Source organism: Hyaena hyaena, unplaced genomic scaffold (assembly GCF_003009895.1).
Source record: "Hyaena hyaena isolate Hyena2069 unplaced genomic scaffold, ASM300989v1 scaffold_716, whole genome shotgun sequence".
Lineage (NCBI taxonomy): Eukaryota > Metazoa > Chordata > Mammalia > Carnivora > Hyaenidae > Hyaena > Hyaena hyaena.
In genome coordinates, this window is record NW_024081349.1 from 328,439 (window position 1) to 349,612 (window position 21,174).

The following is a 21,174-nucleotide window of genomic DNA, read 5'->3' on the forward strand; positions in this document are numbered from 1 at the left end:
ATGGCTTCACACACTCTGCTCCGTCTCTCACTGGTCCTGTAGGGCTGCTTTTCAATTGTTAAAACAGCTGCTGAGTTTCAAACCGGAGGAGGCTCGGTGTGCGCCGAGGGGGAAGCGCTCCCTGAGTGAAGGCGGTGGTAGGCAGGCGGTGGGGCGAAAAGTGGGACATGAATGCACAGTTTGCACACTCTGCTTTCCGTCTCCAGCCTTCTGGATTTAGCTCGTCTCCCCACCCCCTCCCCTCAATCCACCCCAGAGCTCCCCATTATTGTGCACCGGGGTCTTCCTGACGGGGCGATGGCTCCGCGTACGCTTCTCCCTAGGTTTTGTGGCTTTGAGGGGGTCTCGGTGGGCCTCCCTCTTCTTCCCCGCGACTGGCGGGGAGGTAAGGACGGCAATTTGTTCCCTGAGATGCTGCCCGCGAAGGTCCCCGTTTGGGGAGCGCTGGGTCGCCGTGTGTGTGTGTGTGTGTGTGTGTGTGTGTGTGTGTGTGTGTGTNGTGCGCGCGCGCGGTGGCGCGCAGCGGGAGGGAGGGAGGAACTGAGGGGGGAGACAGCGGGCAGAGGAGGGAGGGGGCGGGCGGGCAGCGGTGGGGCGGGAGGGGGAGCGGCTCTGGGCTTCAGCAGTGACACTCGGGAGCGAACACACACTCCCCGCTCGGAGCCGCGAGAGAGCGGAGCGAACCAAGCCGCGCGCCGCCGCCGCCGCCGCCCCGCGCGCCTGGCTCTCCTCGCGCCGCACTCCGGCCAGGCGCCTGTGCCCCGAGCGGCCGCCCGCGGAGCCCGCGACAGGCCCGCTGGGCTGGCAGCATCCTCCCGCCGCCCAGCCCCCGCACGGTCCCGGCCTTTTAAAAGGACCTCCCGCCACTTCCCCACTCTGCCCCGGGATCCCCCAGCCCCGCGCTGCTCCCCGCGCCACTTCGAAGCAACTTCGGCTGCCGAGCGCCGCCAGCTCTCGCCCGCCTTTGAAGTTTGCAGCGCCCACCGCAAAGTTGGGACACTTCGGCCGATTTAATTTTTCTCTTTTATCCGCCTCCTCCTCCGCCTCCCAGCCCCTTCGGCTCCTGAGTACTGGTGCTTAGCATCTTGGCCGGTGCCCGGGACCTGGACTGTTTCGCACACCACACCTCAGGGAGGGATTTTTCCTCTCCCCCTCCCAGGAAAATCAATCCGATTTTTTTTAAGGTAAGTAACGAGAGGAAAGCAAACTCACGACGCCCCGACGCCTTAGCCCGCCGCCCCAAGACCTGGTACAAGGAGTGTTAACACCCAAGGGCTCCTCTGGGATTGGGGGTGGAGGCGCGCGTCCCCTAACTCAGAGGGGCCCAACGAGGCTCTCCGTCGCCGCTGGACGAGGGCGCCAGATCCCAAGGAGCTGAGGGTTTAAGGGGCGTGAAGCAGGTCTCCCTCGGTTTTCCACGCTGGCTTCGTGGCTGGGCGGCCCCAGCGGTGTTAGGAGGTGGAGAGACAGTGCACGGGCCGGGGACGCGGGGTTCCAGGTGCCCAGGGTGCGGCGGAGTCCGGGGAACCACAGAGCATGTACCCCCGACTTGGCCTGGACACTCCTTTGCCCGCCTGCCGGGAGCACTGCTGCCGCCCCCTCCGGTTCACCTCCTCCAGCCTTGGCTGGAGAAAGTCTGCGAGACTGGGGTGTCGCAGGCGCGGGCGTGTGGGGCGAAACGCGTGGAGTCTGGACTGCGCACCCGGCTGGTTCTCCGGCAGAGCGGGCGCGGGCTCCTGCTGGGAGCCCCCCAGTCGCAGCCAGGGGCTCGGGGATCTCGGTCCGCTTCGGCAAGCCGAACCTCTCCGCTTTGGCACCGCGTTCGTGCTCGGCCTCGTAGGCGAGCACCGTTAGAGAAACTTCCTCGAGCTGAGCAGGGAGGCCGGGGACCTGACTGATCCTGCTTTCGCCGGGGTCCCAGGGCAGCCACCGAGGGGACGCTCCTTCGGCTTCAGACCGAGCGATAGGGCGTACGGAGTGCCCTAGCCCTGTCTGGGCACCAGTGGGTGCTCGCTCCAGTCCGCCCTGCCTTCAGTGCTGAGCTGAGAGTTGGGGCGGCCCCGACACTCAGGAATCCGAACGAGCGGCTCCAGGTCCCGGCCGTTCTCCTGGGACACTTAGCAAACTGCAAAATTTAGGGTGTGGTTTCGTTTCATTTTGCGCCCTTCCTGCCCCCACCCCCCACCCCCGGTACCCCCGACCGATGCCGGAGAATTCCCCGCAGCCGTCGGCAGTTCACGCGGGTCGGGGAGGCCCTCGGAGTTTGCCGCGGGCACCTCTGCAAAGGGCGCTCAGCTGACCTTCCGGCAGGTCGCGGTTCCCCTCCCGGCCCCCTTTGGGGCGCTGTCCATCTCCTGCTCCCGGGTACAAGTAGCTCTGGTGAAACCAAGACCTTGGGCGAGAAATGAACCTGAGAAAATGTCTCTGGGTTTGATTTTTTTTTTTTTTAAACATAGTTCCTTTTAGCAACTTAGTTGGACTGGTAAATTTGTCTACTTCTCATCATTCGATCCTACTATATCGAAGAATTTATACTTTCATTTAGTCCCTGACCTCTCCAACCACACTCCCCTCTTCCTCCCACTCCCTCGCCCACCCCTTCTTTCGCCTCGCTTCCTGAATCCTTTTTCTTTTCTGAAGGAGGGAATCTCCGCACCTCCTCCCCTTTTCCTCCCACCCAGTCCCTGAGCGCTTGTGAGAACCAGGGGAGTCGTCAATGGAAATAAATAGGACCCCGCTCCATTCTCCGCCCCCTTCAAACAAGTAAAATCCTCCCTGGGCTCACAGAAGTAGAGATAAAACATCCCTCCAGAGGGAGCGGTTTTGAGGATTTGATGGAATGAACGGTTTTATTACCTTGAAAGATGTGATGGATGGACGCGAGAGCAAATATGTGTACCGAGAGCTATCAGTAGTTATTAATTATTGTTTAGTAAGAATGATAATAAGGCCGTACCCTCGCTGAAGACCGTGTTTATATTTGGTTTTGATTTTGTGTCAGTCTCTTACTACAGTGGTTTCAGAAAGTGAGTACACCAAAAGGTATTAATTTCTCACACTCATTCTGTGTATGGAATTAATTAAATGTCAAAAAGATACTGTCATTTTACCAAAGTCTTAACCCATGAACTTTTCAAAGGATTCAGTCTTATGAAATGCCCTCCTTTGCCTCCCTCTGTCTCCTTAAAGTTCAAAAAACATGGCAACATAATTAATTATAGTCCCAATTCCCATCTTCAATCTAAACCTATATGCAGGATTACATTAAAATATCCCATAATGTATCCTTTAAAAGTGACTCTAATGAGTTTGAATTCTTCGGGAGGGGGAGTCAGCTGGGAATGAGGGGTCCAGAAGTTAGAAAAATTAGTGACTCTTTCAGATTTCACTAAAAAATCTTTTAATTCTTCCGTTAGAGAAAGAAATTACAAGTGTTTTCTCTGCATAATTCTTAACGTCAGTGAATATCCTTAATCTTTCCCGCACACTAGAAACATAACAGCTTGCAGCTTTGTACTGTTTTAATTTTTATGTCAGGACTTCTGATTCATTAAACCTGTATGTGGAAGTCACAGGCTCCACGTGGCAATAACACTCCGTTTTAATTAGTAACTATCATAAAAAAGAAGCTAGAACTCTGTAATGGGCCTAAATTGCTAGGAATTATGTGTGGTTTAAATTACGCATTTATTTCAGCAGAAATGAAACCATGAGTATAAAACATCTTTTAATCACTTGCAGACACAGCTTTTATCTCCCAAGATGTAACAAAATATATAATTGAAAAATATCCTTCTAAGAATGAGGGAAACCCTTACCCTCTGTTTATTTGTCCTGGGTCTATTGAACATTCATGTGGTAACATATGAATGGTAAAAAAGCAAAGAGTGATGTCATAACCTTGGCAATACCATGCTGAGGGAATGCTTACATTCAACGTAGCCACAGTGGATCAATCTTCAGATAACTTAAGGTAGCAACTTTTTCAATTCGCTTCATGAACCTGATGATTCAGATTTTAGTTTTCTCACTTGGATTTATTGACCGGAGTCTCCGTGTATAATAGGCGAAAATTTGTGTTGTAAAACTAATTATTTGGCATGAAGGAGGGAAAAGGTAGAAATAAAATGTATCTGTCCATTGTTATCTTCCTATGTTCATTTCTGTAGTATTTCTATTCAGTCTATCAAGAGGTCAGAACTTTTATTTTAAAACTGATTGTGTTTTTGTTGTCAGTGTTAGGACAGAACTTCTTTTTCGTTTTGCAGTGATGAATGAGTAGATATTGGAATTGTGACGGCTATGTCTGAGTTAACAGATAGCAAGGAATAGTAAGAATTTCACATAATGTGCACGGATTAAAATTATTTTGATCTTTCTTCCTTAGTTGTACAGTGATAAAGTGGTTGAGTATAGTGACCAAGCAGCGTTCTCACACTTTTTTGCTCCCTCTCTTCTTGTCAGGTCTTGGTTTAGGGAGCCCTGCACCCATAGTACCCTCCAAGTAATAAATGGACCTTGCCACGGTCAGTTGCCGTCAGCTTAGTCATCAGGAAGAAAGCATATCCCATAGTCATCTATATTGTGTCAAAGGCAAGTGTAATCTACAAAACTAATTCAGATTACTCACCTGACCTTGAAACAATGTCCAGAACCTCTAAATGTTTATTTTGGAACAATTATTCTGAAGAATATAATTTTTTTCTTTTCTAGTTGGCTCAGTCAGCCATTCATAGAAGCAAAAACCAAACAAGTTATAGGTGAGTAGTAAATAGTAAATTGCTCCAAATCTTTGCTTTCAAACTGATTTCAAAAAATTAAAGTCCTCCAATATTTAATTATTCCATGTAAAAATGCCTTGCAAATTAAGCCCTGAAGTTGGGATAAATTTTGCCTTATTTTCCCATTATATTATGGCAAAAATTGACACCTATGATGCACATAATCATGCGTCCACATGTTAATTTTCACGTAAGAGTAAAAGTTAATACTGTGCTATTGTTGGTAAAAAAAAAAAAAAAAAGAATCACATAGTACAACATAGAAAAACAAACTAATACTTTATTGCATCATATAGTGGTATGCTGATCCTAAATTCAGTTATATTTCTGGGGGAAAAAACACAGCATTTTATGATGAATCTGTGTTTGAATGTGTGTATAGATCTCTTGGGACTTCTGAGATGACACCTGACTTTTGATTTCTGTAACCCATCAGTGCCAAAACCAGTGACAAAAGTATGTTTGTTCTCAGCTGCTTACTTCCTGAACACATTCCCTAAACCTGAAGATGCTATATTCACACCTTCCTCCTTTCTTTTAGAATTTTATTACAACTGTAAGCCAACTAATCCATGCATTTTAGTATTTTGAAATACTTGGAAATTATAAACTATATAATATTAATTAACACCAAATAAAAAAGGTTTTGCTTGTTTTGCATTTTAATAATTAAGGGTAAAGTATTTGATCGGTATGGAATAAAACCAAACCAGCAATATGTTTCTGCAGATCTCTCCCTTTGGGACAAAGAGACAGACTTGACCACAGAACAGCTGGATATTGGGTCCTGTTACAATGTCAATTTTTTTAAAGAACTCACTAAGCGAAATTTGATTTAAACCTTAAAGTCCATAGACCTCAAGTCTTTAAATATAGAAACATCCAAGATTATATGTCATTATTCCTTCAGCAATTATCCATGTCCTTTGGAAGCTGATTTATTTTAGTTAGTTGGTAGACAGTTTGGGGTTTTGATTTGTTAATTTTTCCTGTGTCAAATTTGAAAAGAACATACATTTAATATGTTATATATTTCTCTGAAATATTTATTTTAGTTTCACTTGTTGAAAACTCTGAAATGAATCTTTAAAAAAGAAAAATATGACAGAATATATATAGTTAATGTTTCCAATGGCTCTTTTAATTGTTCTTTTGAAAGAATTTGCTGCCTTCTATATAGTTATTAGAAAAGGAAGAAAAACGTTTTTAGAAGCAAAAGGTAATAGGGGCACCTGGGTGGCTCAGTCAGTTAAGCGTCTGACTTCTGCTCAAGTTGTGATCTCACAGATGGTGAATTTGAGCCCTGTGTCAAGCTCTGTGCGTGGAGCCTGGAGCCTGCTTCTAGTTCTGTCTCTCTTTCTCTCTCTCTCTCTGCCCCTCCTCGCCCCTTGCTCACACTGTGTCTTTCTCTCTCTCTCTCAAAAGTAAATAAACATTTTTTTTTAAAAGAAAGAAACAACAGGTTATATGAAATTTGGAAAGAACTCAATAAAAACATCATTACACATGATTAGAAATCAGCTCAGATGAAGGGAACTCTTAGACACAGTGTGGACATTTTACATATAATAACCAAATAACAAAAATCAAGTTAGCAACATGTACTCATGTCCATTTTGTAACTGGAAGGCTTACAGTCTCATAAATAGTGGCGCCTGACTGTAGTCTACAGCGACCATACAAGTTTCTGTTGTCTCCCTAACATGAAAGCAAGGCAAACAGTCTCGTATTCCAGCTGTGTGCTCAGAGGACATGTACTCTACAACCTAAAGACAGCCAAAAAATATGGACTGTATTCAAATGGGCTTTTTATCTGTAACTAAAACTCACCATAACCACATCTTGTTCTCTAAGGCAATATCCTTAAGTACGCAGATCTAGACAAAATGAGACTGAAATTTATCATTTTCTTTTTTTAAATGTTTATTTATTTATTACTTTTAAGAGAGAGAAAGAGAGAGCATGTGCATACAAGTGGGGGAGGGGCAGAAGAGAGAGGAAGACGCAGAATCTGAAGCAGGCTCCAGGTGCAGAGCCAGAGGCGGGACTCAAACCCATGAACCATGAGATTGTGACCTGAGCTGAAGTAGGGCACTTAACCGACTGAGCCACCAGGCACCCCTGAAATTTATTATTTTCTAAAAAAGTAAAACCTCAACTGATCATTAGAAAGATTTGTGAAGGGTGACAACTTGTTTTTGAATCACCATTCCGATTGTTAAAGTTATAATGCAGAAACTATGAGTGTTTTTTCGCAAAGATAGAGAATACCATATCTGGATAGTTGAGAAACAAAATGAGTGGCAACCTCGTACACTTACTTGAAAATACTATGTTTACAAGCGAACAGCTCGTCTAAAAGGACTTGATTTATTTTGGGTGAGTTTTCCAACTTAGGTGCCTCCTGGAATATAGGTGGTTACAATAGCACGTTGTAGTGAAAAATAAGCCTCATCAATCCATATGAACCTAAGAGATGGCTTTGATTACTCCCTTTTGTTCAGGCCATGTGTACTCTAAGCTCATGGGCATTGCCAAAGATCACATTATGCAGTTTATTTCTGTAATAAAATACGTTTCTGATTAAATTATCATTCATACCAAAATAATCTCACATAAAAATACGTGTACTTGATTCTTTTAGTTACCTTGTTTAAAATACATTTAAAGACAGATAATAAATACATTTTACCCATAAGAATACATTAGTATATATGCCATGATTTAAATTTAAATATTATTCATATGTTGATAGTAGTCAATAAATGTAATTCATATTAAATCACAGCATTCACTAAAATTCACTGATATTATCAAAAGTTTCAAGTTGGGATTGTTTCAGAAGTAACTGGATCCTATAACTGGAGAGGGATCTGTTGCCAACAGTGGTGACAGAGATCGGAAACAGCACTGGTAGCTAAAACACCTGGCAAACTGAGAAAAGACAGCAATCATTTATCTTTCGGCCTTCCCAAGTCTCAAATATTTCATTTCTAGAGATGATCCTTCGAAGTTTGCTCAAGTGTGCTATGAAAATATATGACTTTTTAAAAATGAAAAATGAAACTGCCTCTTAAAAAGAAGATAAGGATTTGATACTCTGACGATCACATTAGCAGGTACAACTGTATTAGTAGATGGACAAATGGGCAGGTCCCCTGAGGTACTGGGGAAGCGGTCCTGCCCCTAAATGTTACCAAGGCCTCTCATGGTACTAAAATGCTATCTTCAAAAGAGGATTTTTTTCCTTTTTAAAATAATTTTGTTTTTCAGTATCCCCTATACATATGAAAATACCCCTGGGAAGGGAAACAGTGGAAGCTGTTATAACTAACACTTTACAGAGATGTTAATAGCTAGATAAAGCCAGATCGGAAAGAATTTTAGAGAAGGGAGATACATATCTTTGGATTTCTTAGCCTCTCCTTTGGACAGCCTACCTTTAGCATGTATCTGTTCTTTCTTCTCTTCCTCTGATAATTGACTCTCAGTTTCTTATACTCTAGTGTACGTTATCCCCAGGGCCAGCCTCAGGGGCCACATTCGGAAGGGCCCTTGCGCTTAGTCAAATGCTCTTCTGTCACCATCTCGAAATTCTTAATTTTTGAACAAGAGGCCTTGCGCTTTCCATTTTACACTGGGCCCACAAAATATGGAATTCACCTTCTTTCTTCCTTGATGTGAATTTAAGATATGGAATCTTGATGTTGGGGAATTGGTGAGGACACTTGAGATTATCTTTGCAAGATTAGGTCTAGTGAGTATTTGTATTTAAAAACATATCTTTTCAGTAAAATGAAGGAAACAGGGTACTCTTTTAAACAATTGAGGCACTGAACAGATATCTAGCTTTTGATAGTGTTGATCTTATAAAGCAGAGGTCCCTGAAAAAGGGTGTTCTCTTTCCTTCATAAGGTGCCTCATTATGATGAAAGGAGGAAATATCAGAAACCCTGTCTATACTGACTTTTATGAATAAAGAAGGAAAAGAAGTTTTGTTAACATTATGTCATAGATCTCCTGTCAAAGGCTATCTTACTCGGCATATCAGATGGTCACTGAAAAAGAAATAATGGCAGAGGTGACAGCTTCTATGAAGTAAAAATAATGCAAGGTGAAAATAGCAACATTACAACAGCTCTGACAAGAAGTCGGTCCCACCCGAGAAAAAGACATGAAGTATAGAATTTCATCCAATATAATCAGCTATGGTACTCATCACCGTATCGAATGCCTTAAGTTATTTTATATATATGAGATACAGGTGTGTATTTTTTAATCACAATTCTAAAAGATTTGGAAACAACACATTAGAGAGCCAGAGGTCTTGAACAGCATGCTGAAAGAACCCTCAAATAAATTTGTCACCACTGTCTTCAAAAGTATTCTTAGTTATATGTATAAGTATTTGATAATTCCTGTGCTACAAGTAAATAGATAACACACCCCATTATGTTTTGAAAATTTCAGTATTCTAAGAGTTAAAAAAAAGTTATCTAACCTGCTCTGGTAAAAATATTTATAGTGCTACATTTTGAAATTTTTTTTTGAAATTTTATTGTTGATTATAAAGTTGCTAGTTATTAACTTATGTTAAAGTTGCTTCCATGTTTTGAATTTCACAACATGAATGAAAATTATTCTACTTATTAACAAAATTATAATTTTGTAAGACCCTCAATAGTTTACAAGGTCCTTTCCACATCCATCATTTACCTTAATCTTCACAGGAACCCAGTGAGGAAGATAGCAACCCTCTTACTGCTGAGAAATCTGAGACTCGGTTTCAGTTAAGAGACTTCCTTATGCTCATTCACACACTTTTAAAATGAAGTAGGGACTCTTGGTTTCATAAGCAAAATTGATGAAAATGTCTAAAAAATTTAAATTGAGATTAATTGCCAAATTAATTTGCAAGGACACAATTTACTTGGAGTTTTTTTGTTTACAATTTAATGATTAAGAAATATTGTTAATCTAGTCTAAATTCATAAGATCTTAGGTATAGACAGCTAATGTACTAAATGTTTGTTTGCTGGTTTTGGTAATTAACTTACTAGAGAAGTTTTTAGAGGAAAATGATTACTATTTTCCACATTTAAATCAGTATGTGTTGAGATACAACACTGAAAAATTAATAATCTGCAGAATCCCCTTTTAAAATAGTGGTAATTCATAATAATAATCCACCTCTAGAGTCATTCCATTATTCCACTAATAATATGGCATTTTTGAGAGATAAGGTTTGAAGTTAGGTTTGTCTTAAAAATTTTTAAATAAATGATCCCCCCCCCAAATTGGATGAAATTATACATTTCAATGGAATGAGAGTTACTGTAGATACATATGATAGGATATTCCAAATATTCTAAATGTTTAAAGCCCTTTAAAACAATGTGGAATAAGTAAGTTTAAACAGTGAAGATATTTATATGGACACTCATAACACTTCAGCCAGCCAGGTCAATCTGTGATTGAAAAAAATTTCTATATTTAAAGTTTTATTCACACTTACAAAACAATGACAACAAAGAGGCAGTTTTGAAACATCGTTTTCTCTTGGCAGGCTCTATCTTGTGTAACAACCAATGAACATTGTTGACCCCCAACACTCACCAGCTGCAACCTTTCCCTAATGCTTAAAAAAAATGTTTTTTTTTTAAAGAAGGAAAACCACACCTAACTGTATATCTTACTTTTGGAGGAGGGGAGGGATTAAATAATTATGGTCAGTGTTTTGTGGTTTGTCATCTCTCTGTTGTAGATTTATGAGCCTGTGTTATTTCATCATAATTTACTATAAACTCTTCATTAAAAGCGACCTTGGGGTCTGCCCGCACTATCTGCCTTTTGAGTGCCCTGTTCTTTAATCATCTCTTAATCCAGAAATAATAATGCAGAACATCCCAGGAACTGAGCCTGATCCTCAGCTCTCTAATCTCGACACGTGCATCTGAAATCCCTTGCTAGATCTAGTGCCTAAAAAGCCTGAGAATACCCACCTTTGAATCCGCTTAATCCATCTTTGTTTATTAAACAATATTGATGCCCTCAGATATGGTCTATCAAGGCTAACAAAAAGAATATTAAGAATTTCCTCGTGTTTATGTGATTATTTTTTAAAACCCAACATCTTGGCCTTTCCTCTGTTTCTAGTCAGCCTTTAAATAGGAACCTTATCTGTTACCTGATAGATTAGGTAAATTCAGATAGAATAACCTGAAACTTTCTGATACTTGTTTGAAGAGCAAGTCAAAACATGTATCTTTAGTTGCTGAATAAAATTTTGCAAACAGTTTGAGAACCTGTTTTATACTATTTATAGATAAATAGGACCTTTTTTCACACCCACTATTTTAAACCTCATTAACACCCCTGGGAATGAATGTTTTCCATTTTGTGGATGAGGAAACTCAAAAAGATTAAGAGACTTGCTCAAGGTACAAAAGCCAATAATGGTTTGGTCAGAACTCCTTCAACTCAGATCTTCCTACTCAAAGTGCAGTGGTCATTTTCTATTTTACTTTGGCAGCCTTTTAACTGTCCCCAGACTTGGAGACATGAGACCAGAGAGTGAGATACAGAAAGAAAAGAGAGGTGATGCATTAACTATCCTCTCTTGGAGGTTCTCTCAACTGCGAGATTGTCAGGAACCAGTGCCCTTGGAGAGTATTATCTCATCTCTCCAAAGACAGGGCTCTACATTTATAGTTTGTTGTTGGCCTTGGATTTTATAAGAGGGATTGCCAAAGAAATCCATATTTTAAAACTGTTACTTGAACTTAATTTCTTTTTATAAGAACGCAATAACTACATACCTATGCGCCCCCTGCTTTTTTCTTCTTTCTTCTTTTTTTTAAATCTAGAAGTAAGAATAACTTAGGGTTTAATCATTTTAACTATTTAAGGTTCCTGGTACGTCTGGGTTACTCTTCTACCTTTGAAGTATATTATCTTGATTACAGTATGTTTAAATTACTACTTTGATTTTGTCCTGTACTTTGGCACTGGAGGCCACCTCAAAAACTCTTTGATAGCAGACAGCCTTTAATGCTGTCATATCAAAATAAACTGCCTGCGGGGAGGAAAGAAGCAGAGCTTCAGGACCATCAGGTATTTGGGAAAATATGGGATGAGGTCCCTGGAATCAAATGCCAATTTTAGTCTATGGTATTTACTATTCTCTGATAATAATTATTTCTTCTTGATAGCACCTTATTTCTTAGTACTGTATTTGCCAATTCTATTAGGTATATGAACAAATTAGAATCTTGTCACAGTCACCTAAAAAATTCCACTAGTCAGTTATTGGGCTTTAAGTTAAACAGATATATTCCCCAGAGTCTTCTTGTTTTTTAATGTAAAGAAGGTAAAGAAAAGAGAAAGCTGTGAAAATGGGTAGATGTAATAGTAGTTCTCAAAGTAAAAGAAAGAAAGGATACGTATAATTTCCATGTCATCCATGCTAAGTAGATGTTTAAGACATTAACATTTGGTAATGAGTGAAAATAAGAAATCAGAAAGCTCAAACAATGAGGGGCACATGGCTGGCTCAGTCGGTAGAATGTGCGACTCTTGATCTCAAGGTTGTAAGTTCAAAGCCAACATCGGGCATAGAGATTACTTAAAAATAAAAGATAAAAAAAAAGAAATTTCAAGCAATGAAAATACTGGAGAAGTAAATCACAGTGCCACCATTACCAGATTACCAGTCATGGGATTGGAAGAGACGGATCTATTCAAAGTGCACTCCATGAACCATCAGCATCGTATCCCTGGGGAGCTTGTTAGAAAAGACGAGTGACAGGCAGACTTTTTGAATTAGAATCTGCATCTTCACAGGAAAGCTGAGTGATGCGATTGCACATTAAGTTTTGAGAAGCACCAGTCTATAGCATTCCTATTCTTTGATCAGAAAGTATCCCAACCAAACCATATTTCACATATTTTCAAGGAAAGTTCCTTTTGAGTAATGCACTGTGCTATTCTTACATGTCCTGGTAAGAACAGAAAAACTGCTTCCTTATACTAGGCCTCTGGACCATCTGACACATCCCACCCATCTATGGCAGCCTGCCAACAGGTTTCCATGAGGCCCACTTCAAAAGATTAAAGAAATACTTCCCAAGTCTTTAAGTTTTATACAATAACCAATTTTATACTCATAAAATTGTCAAAAGCACCCATAACTCATTTCCTATTTAGCTTATTATGTCTCTTATGAAACAAATCCCGTAAATCAGCAATAATAGTCCATTTTATTACTTTCAATTTTATTTATTTGTTACACACACACACAATGCCATGAACATGTGCTTGGAGTTGCTATGTAATCACCATTATAACTGTCATAAAGATAGGATTTCCTTTCTACAGAACTTGAGCAGGTCAAGAATATGTACAAACAGAAGTTAAAATGGTCTGCAGTAGAAGTATACACATAGAAAAGCACACAACTAAATTCCCTGTGGTTGTAGATGCCTGAGTCGTGAAGAATGAGTAGGACTTTGCTGCCCAGAGAAGCAGCAAAGGCATCCTAGCGAAGGCTCATCAGGCAGCTGATCCTGAAGCACACACTGGGAAAAGCAAGCCAAGTGTGGACAGTTGTAGGAAATAAAATCCTGGTGGAGCGAGCAGCGAGGTAAAGGACCTCATGTGCATGGACTTCATCCTCCAGTTCAGGGGGAACCACCTGACTTATCTTTGTTAGCAGAAGAGTAAAGCATTCTTGTTTATAAAGATAGCAGTGTCAGCACTGTGTGAAATGATCAAGGAGAGATGTGGGAAATGGGCGTGAGAGGCAGTCAGTGGATAACTGGAGCCATTGGCAGTTTGGATAGAGAAGAGAGAGCAAATTTGAGAGAACGTGCAGCAGGTAGATTGGCAGGATTTGTTGGTGAAGAGGGGACGGAGATGAAAAGAAGTGGATAGCATTGAGGTTCCTAGTTTGGTACGTGGCAGGACTGTGCTGCTGAGGTCATCCTAGCGTGTACTTGTTTTCATGCAGCATCTCAGGTCTTCAGCAGCCTGGCCAGGAACACTGTTCCGTTTCAGTCAACATGCAAACCAAGGCAAAATGACAAGTTGTGGTGACTTAACCTGCCCATAGACTCAGTGGTGCAGAAGTGCCCTGGCAGAGGAAGGAGTAGAGCCCAGATTCAAATTCCAGCCTGAGTCTGGCTCGGTGAGACCAGTGCTGAGCCACTCATCACCTTTGAGTGTTAGATCCCGGGCATCAGAAGGAAAACGGGCCTGGAGCTAAGAATCAGGCTTGAGGCTTTGGCAAACAACCATCCCCAACTTCCTTGCATAGTCCAGAATCTGATGGGAGAGATTTCTGATTACCTTCCTCTTTCCAATAAACTCCTTGGAATAAGTGTAATAAAGCAAATATTTATTTAGTACCTACTTTGCATAAGAACTAAAAAAACGTCTATGTAGGAGATATAAGGATGGGTAAAATATAACATTTTCCAGGGGACACGTACTTGAGTAAACTCATGTTGCTTCATGGAGAGCTTTTTTCTTTTAGGACAGGAAAAAATATTAACATAGCTATAATTCAAGCAAGATAAGAAAGTGCCATAAGAATCAAAGTCTCAGGTTTCACTGGAGGACCTTGATTCTGCCTTGTCCTCCTCTGATGGCTCCAGGGAGCTTGCAATAGGCACTTAATAAACACTAGTTCACTCACTGGCAGTGTACAGGGAGAGCTCAGATAACACACCATCTAAGTAAACACAACGCCCCTACCATCCTATTAAGAATCTTCCTGCAGATTTTATAGCCCTTTTTTTCTTCTTTCTTTTTTTCTTTTTTTGTTTTTGGTATCTCAGTCCAGAAACTCAGAAAGCATCCTTCCCCTGTCAGAACACCTACTTTTTAAACGGCTCTGTTCAGTTTAATGGCTTTGTCAGATAAGGCTTTATTTTACTGTCTCAATCTCCTTCCCTACAGTGCCATGCAGGCGGCTGGGACTAGCTGGGCCAGCCCAGCCTGAGTGCTTCTAATCCCTCTTTCATCTGATAACAGACCTTAAAACATCTGGTGTCACCGCCCAGCCCAGCAAGCCTGGATTTAACAGTGCCAGGCCTTCCTCTCCTTACATGACTGTGTGCCCGTGGCCACCTCAGTGGGTCAGCGCTGTCTTCTGCTCCCCAAGGATTGTGATTGCGTCCCTCTTAGTGGCTGAGGGTGACAGTTAAGGTACAGATGAGGCAGATTCTTGGACAGAAAGGCCTGTGGACCAAATAGGTCCTTCCCCTCAGTTTCCGTGGCTTCTTAACTCCTCTCCATTCAAGCCCCTGCTGAAATGTCACCTCCTCTGAGACACAGTCCATGACTACTCCTGCTGTCTGGAACGGATATGTGTAGTTGTTGACTTGTTCATCATCTCCCTTACCTCCCGAAGTACAAGCCTTACAAACACAAGAACATCACACATCTTGTTCGCGGCTGTGTTCCCAGTGCCTGGCACAGAATAAGTGCCCAGTAAACATTTGTTGAATCAGCCAATGAACTCTGCAATGCCATCATGTTTGCTCTCTTAGAAAAAGTTCCTGTTGTCACTGCCTTGTTGATGAGCATCGCTTTTTATTACATCACTAGAATCTGGGTTATAAAGATTTCTTTGATCAAAACTTTATGGAAGATTCAGCCCATGTGGTCAGCAGACATAGCTGGCAGAATTACCAAAGCAATTTCTGAAACCAGGTTTGTCATAAGAGCATGAATATCTTTGAACCTGAATAATTTAAGTACCTGGTTTTGTTAGTATGGTTAAGTTGAACTAAAAAGGCCTTTAAAATTTTGAAATTCCTTTGAGAAGGTAGTATATATTACCTGAGATAGAAAATATGAAAAGAAAAATAAGATTGTTGCTGATGGATGAGTTAAGAGGTTGATTATTTTTAGGGTCTTTTGTTCCTTCTGCAGTTTTATCCTTGCTATCACTAGCACACAAAGTCAGTAATGATCTTCGTTCAGAAGAGGTAGTGACTGTTCAGTTTGGTACACCAGTCAGTCGGTATTTAGTAAACCCTTGCTATATGTATTACAAAATACCTGACAATATTGCTGACTTTTCTCCTGTAGAGTATTCTACACTTTTTGGTATCTGCCCTAATAACCCTGCCAGTGACGTCTTTGCTCTCTATAGCCTGCTTTTCCCTGCTGTCACTGAGCTTACTACCTGCCTTATCCTTGCCCGTGCCTCTGCACTTCCCTTCATTCTCATAGCAAGCCTGCTGCCTCAGAATTCCTCCGTGGATGGTGACGCTTTACAGAAAAGTACCCAGTAGCATCAGTGAGGTGACATTTGGCAGATGTGGGCTCATAGGAAGGTTCATTAAGTTTTACTTAGACAGCCCATTTGGACACAGCATATGAAGAGGTCTGGTAGCATGCCAAATTGCAGGGTTTTCTTGTCAAATTTTATTCATAACTTCTTTTTTAAAAAATGTTTTAATGTATATTTATTTTTGAGAGATAGAGACAGAGCACAAGCAGGGGAAGGGCAGAGAGAGGGGGAGACCCAGAATCTGAAGCAGGCTTCAGGCTCCGAGCTGTCAGCATAGAGCCTGATGTGGAATTCAAACCCATGAACCAGGAGATCATGACCCGAGCCGAAGTCAGACGCTTAACCAACTGAGCCATCCAGGCGCCCCTCTCATAACTTCTGTATCTGTCTCTCTTAGCTTCCTGCTCACTGAGAACTCACTGCTCTCTTACCAGAACTTTTTTTTAAGTTTATTTATTTTGAGAGTGAGAGAGAGTAGGGAAGGAACAGAGAGAGAGAGAGAGAGAGAGAGAGAATTCCAAGCAGGTTCCACACTGTCAGCCTGAAGCTCAATGCAGGGCTCAAACTCACAAACTGTGAGATCATGACCTAAGCCAAAGTCAGACACTTAACCCAAGTTGTCGTTTGCATCTTTGTAAAACTCAGTTTCAGTCTTATTCTGCCGGCTCTCTTGTGAGGTCTGACACACTCACCTGGACTGGCAAGGGGTCACAAATGTGGGGCATGGAGAAGAACATCTGGGCCAACAAGCCATCAACATGGATAGTTCTCCTGCCTGTGGTGGGAGTGCCCTGACTCAGTCTATGACTTTCCCACTGAACCATGCTTCCTAACCTTGGGAGTGCAGGAGAGGGAAACTCTGTGGAAAAGAGTTTTGCAAACAGTGCTCTTTGAAAAAGTAGCCTGTCCTGAGGAAATACTTGTTCTTCCCTCTGTAGTCTTTCCCTGTGGTCCTAAGACATGATGTAGGGTTGTATGGCCCTCTTCAGAATTCTTACCAGAAATTTCAGCAGTTGTAAGAAGCATAGGTGGTAAACCATGAGACACTTATCTTTTAGTTTTCCTAAGTTTCCTTCATAAAGGGATATTTTAGTTCCCACAATTAGTTCCCTACTGATCTCTCTTTTTCTCTGTATAAAAATATTTTCTTCCTCACTTCTTTCCAGATTATAAATACCTCAAGAAGAGAGGATGTGTTACGTACCTGGCATGTTGTTCAATGTTTGGCACAAAGGAAGGGCTCAGTTAACATTTGTTTATTAACTCTTACTGCTGCAGTTCTATGTCTGTGCCTCAGCCCCACACCTTACACCTCCATCTCCCTTCCCCGCATCTGGCTCTTCTCTCCCTTTTCCTACTTTCCCTATGAGTCTTGTTCTGTCTTCACCAGCTCTTGGTGAGTTTTCACTCCAAGTCTGTTACTCACTTATTATATGAGCCACCCATTTCCTATTGGTGTCGTGTTATCTTACATTGCAGGCAACTTTTATCCATAATCAATGTCCACTCAACTCAGCTGTAAGCAGCAGAACAGTCTGAATCTACATTACTTTCAGCGTACTTGTGTGTTCCACACAACAGGGACTCAGTATTTGTTGACCATGACAACTTATGTCTTATCTTCTAGGCTGACATGTGCTGTTGCTAGATGCTGCTGGCATGTTGCCATATTACATCGTAGCTAAATTTCAGCAGAGGATGGGGTATACAGTTTGTTAACTGCTTTGGGGGAACATTGCACAGGAAGTCATTTTCATTTTGTTGCAGACCAACAGGAAATAAGGCTTAGTTGCCAAACTAAAGTAAGAAAAGCAACCAAGCATATTATTCCTCCCTTAGGGGCTTTCATTATTCCAGGAATCATTAGCTGTGCCTAAAATCGTGGAAATTATCCCAGCTATCTCAGTTGCACATGCTGAGGAAATTTTGATAAGAGGAAGATGTTCAGTCTTTTGTTCCAGTTTTACTTTGCATTGTCTTCTGTATTGCTTTTGAATTCATCGTATCTTTTAGTCGCCTATATGATGCATTTTAGGAGATCTACTCCTTCCTTTAGTAAAATGGGTCTGGCTTCCTGAATCAAACACTACTCTTATCTGTAGTACACATTTTTGGCCAGTTCTGTTGTTCAGTATTCTTATTATTGGAATTAGTGATGGTGGGAATACAGGGTTACTTACTTTAAATCTGATCCTCTTTCAAGCTTATTCTGTAGGCATGACCATTTTTAAAATTAGAGTGCCCTAGTCTTGGCCCCACTAGGAACTACACACCACGATGATCAGAGGGAAGGAGATGACAGAATGGAAACTGTATTAAGATCTTTGGTATGTTTTAATTTTACATTGCTTTTTCATGCTAATTTAATTTCCTTCCAGAATGAAAGTTGGCAGTCATTTAGAGAAGTGGTAGAGGAGGTTGGAATCATTGCAGTTGAAACGCATGTGAAAATCCCTAATCCATAGATTATTGACATAATGAACTCTGAAACTCTTAATAAATCATTCCCCTCTGTAATGACAGCCCGCATTTAGAGAGCTTTTCACCCGTGGGTTCTGTGCCTGACTCTGGCTCTGCCTTGTTGGGGGTGGCACAGCACACCTGTGCTGTATCATCACTGTGGAACAAGAGCTCACCTGGCATGCGCCACCGACAGCTCCTTAGGGCTGCCCAGGAGCCCTCTACTTCCACCTGCTTCATTTCACTCTTTTTAAATATGGAAACACACCAAACCACAATATGCTCTAGTTCCCTCAAATTTTCAGCCACAGCAGAGGCAATTTCTTTATGGATGAGAATGACCGACTAATTCCAGTGAACACTTTCATTGTTTGCAAAAGACAACAGAACAGAAAAATTGGGGGGAATTCAGCTTTTTTTATTGCTAAATTTCAGCCTTGAAGGAATGTGTATGCCCATGCTGGGCATTCTGCTATTAAAGTGCACAGACAGACCCTCTTTGCTCACAGAGCAGGCTGTGGTGGACGCGGGGGGTGTTCCCCCAACAAAGGCTACATTTTTTTTTTCTTTACAGCTAGGTTAAATGCTTCAGATTTATTATCAGATGTGGCATGGAAGATTCAAACAAAAACAAATGCCCTTGAGTTTAAAAATAGTTGAGAGACTAAATATTTGCACTTAAAAAGGAAAAGAAAATAACAGAAATCTCTGTGGCAGACCATTCCTTGAAATTATCCTCACTAAATTATAATCATGCACTTTCCACTCTCTGTAATTAAACATTAGATTTCATTTATTCCAGATGCATTTGCCTCAAGTAAATTCAGAATGCCCATCCTTCTTTCTGGGGAATTGTAAATTTATTTCATGTTTTTGGCCTACATGTGATTGGGTTCACTGAAGAGTTTTAAGTGAATTTTAATGACATTATGGCTTTTTTCTTTTTCATTGTATGCTTGGCCTATTAATACAGATGAATCTGATCTTACTGAGTTTTACAACATGTAATATCTGTAAAAGCTGCATGATATATTTTACAAATATGTTCACATGTTTTTGTAAGGAACTTGCGAACCTTTGGTGGTTGGTGGTGGAGGGATGGAGGAATGTGCTTTGATCATATCACTCACGGGTAGATGGAACCGCTGGCTGCCATTCTGAGGAAACTACAGTGCTGAGAAACGTCACAATGTCTTTAATATACAGGACACCTTCTATTCAGGGAGTCTTAGACAGTTCATGAAAACTGGAGACAACTTTTTGTTTACCAGATTTTCAAATCCCTTACGTTAGTGAGCTAATATAGCTAAACAGTAGTCTATAAATATAAAGGCAAGCTTTGTAGTGGCTTGAAATATTTCTATTCTCTTAAGACAAGATTATCAGTTGGGATTGTGGTCAAGTACATCTACTATATTTTTAAAAGAAGTAAAAGAGTAACCAGACTTATTTACTTATAACCATTGTTTACACAATTTCCAAAAATACATTTTTATTTTCACCGAGTGACCCAGTGGGTTAACCAAGATGGTAAATTGATTAGCCAGTCTTATGTTAAAGATAACATAAGTATTTAAAGATAAATTTGGCCAAACGACTCTAGTGAAGTTGCTACTGACACCACAGGGCAAGTTTTATTGCTTTTACTACACTGTGCTTTTGTGGTGCTAGAGGTTGTCCTGGGTGTTTAGTTGATATCTTGGTAAATTATTTAAACTTCCCTTAATTTTTTTCTTACTTACCATTGGACTGTTTTACAATCCTCAAACAATTTCCACAGGTTTGTGGTAAAAGGGTATGCCAGGTCAGTTTGACTATTTATTTTAACTACACTAAAGGCTCTACAGAATAAAATGTTTAAACTAATACTGAAAATAAAATCTTAGAATGAGTTGTATGTTTGCAGTTATCCACCATACGCTCTACTCCTTACCCTTTGGGAAACAACACAAATGCTTCATATCTCTTCATTTGCATTTTCTTGAAAACTGATCTCGACTTCATCCCCTGCGCTTCTCAGTGTTCCTTCTCCCTCTATGGGATGGGAGAACAGAGAGCGCCCCAGAGAGGGTGGAGGAGATAAGTGGAAGAAGTGACCCTGGTCGTCATTTCTAAAACATCCCAAAGAAAACCACTCTCCACTCTTCTTGATCTGTAGTTTTTACCCACTCGCCAGAGAGGGGGCAGCAAATAAAAAAATAAACTGTTATATGTAAAAAGTTCTTCTTTTAGAACCACTGCTCATTTGCCTTTACTCTAACATCAACTAACTGAACTCCTATATAGTTTCCAAATAGTTTGACCTGAAGTGTGTATGTGTGTGTGTGTTTGTGTGCATACGTGCGAATGCATGCATGCATGCATATATGCCATAAAATTAATTACATTTAAAATTATTTACTTTGCACTACTCAGACCTCTCTCAGTCTTTGTAAGTACAGAACACATGGCTAATCTTTGGACAATTATATTTAAAAAACAATTTCTCCTTTTAATCTAGGACACATGGGTTTTCCATAGAATAAAACTATCCAATAATCTATATTATCCATAAACTAGACTAAAGATTGTGGTGTATCAACTCATTAGGTCATTTTTCTTTTCTCACTTTGGTCTTGGCAGGATCTGGAAGTG

The 21,174-nt window shown here is 41.1% G+C and overlaps 1 protein-coding gene across 2 annotated transcripts in view; it reads left to right on the forward strand.

The window, feature by feature from the left end:
* The first annotated feature begins 671 nt into the window (after nucleotides 1-671).
* The window catches only part of NDNF (neuron derived neurotrophic factor), a 37,163-nt gene continuing 16,660 nt past the window's right edge, over nucleotides 672-21,174 (forward strand). Inside the window, exon 1 of one of the 2 annotated variants that reach the window (XM_039217774.1) lies at nucleotides 672-1,184. The gene's annotated coding sequence lies outside the window, so the exon portion shown is untranslated. Of the gene's footprint in view, nucleotides 1,185-4,723; nucleotides 4,761-21,174 lie in introns of those variants that run through there. The other variant, XM_039217775.1, reaches the window with a different exon arrangement.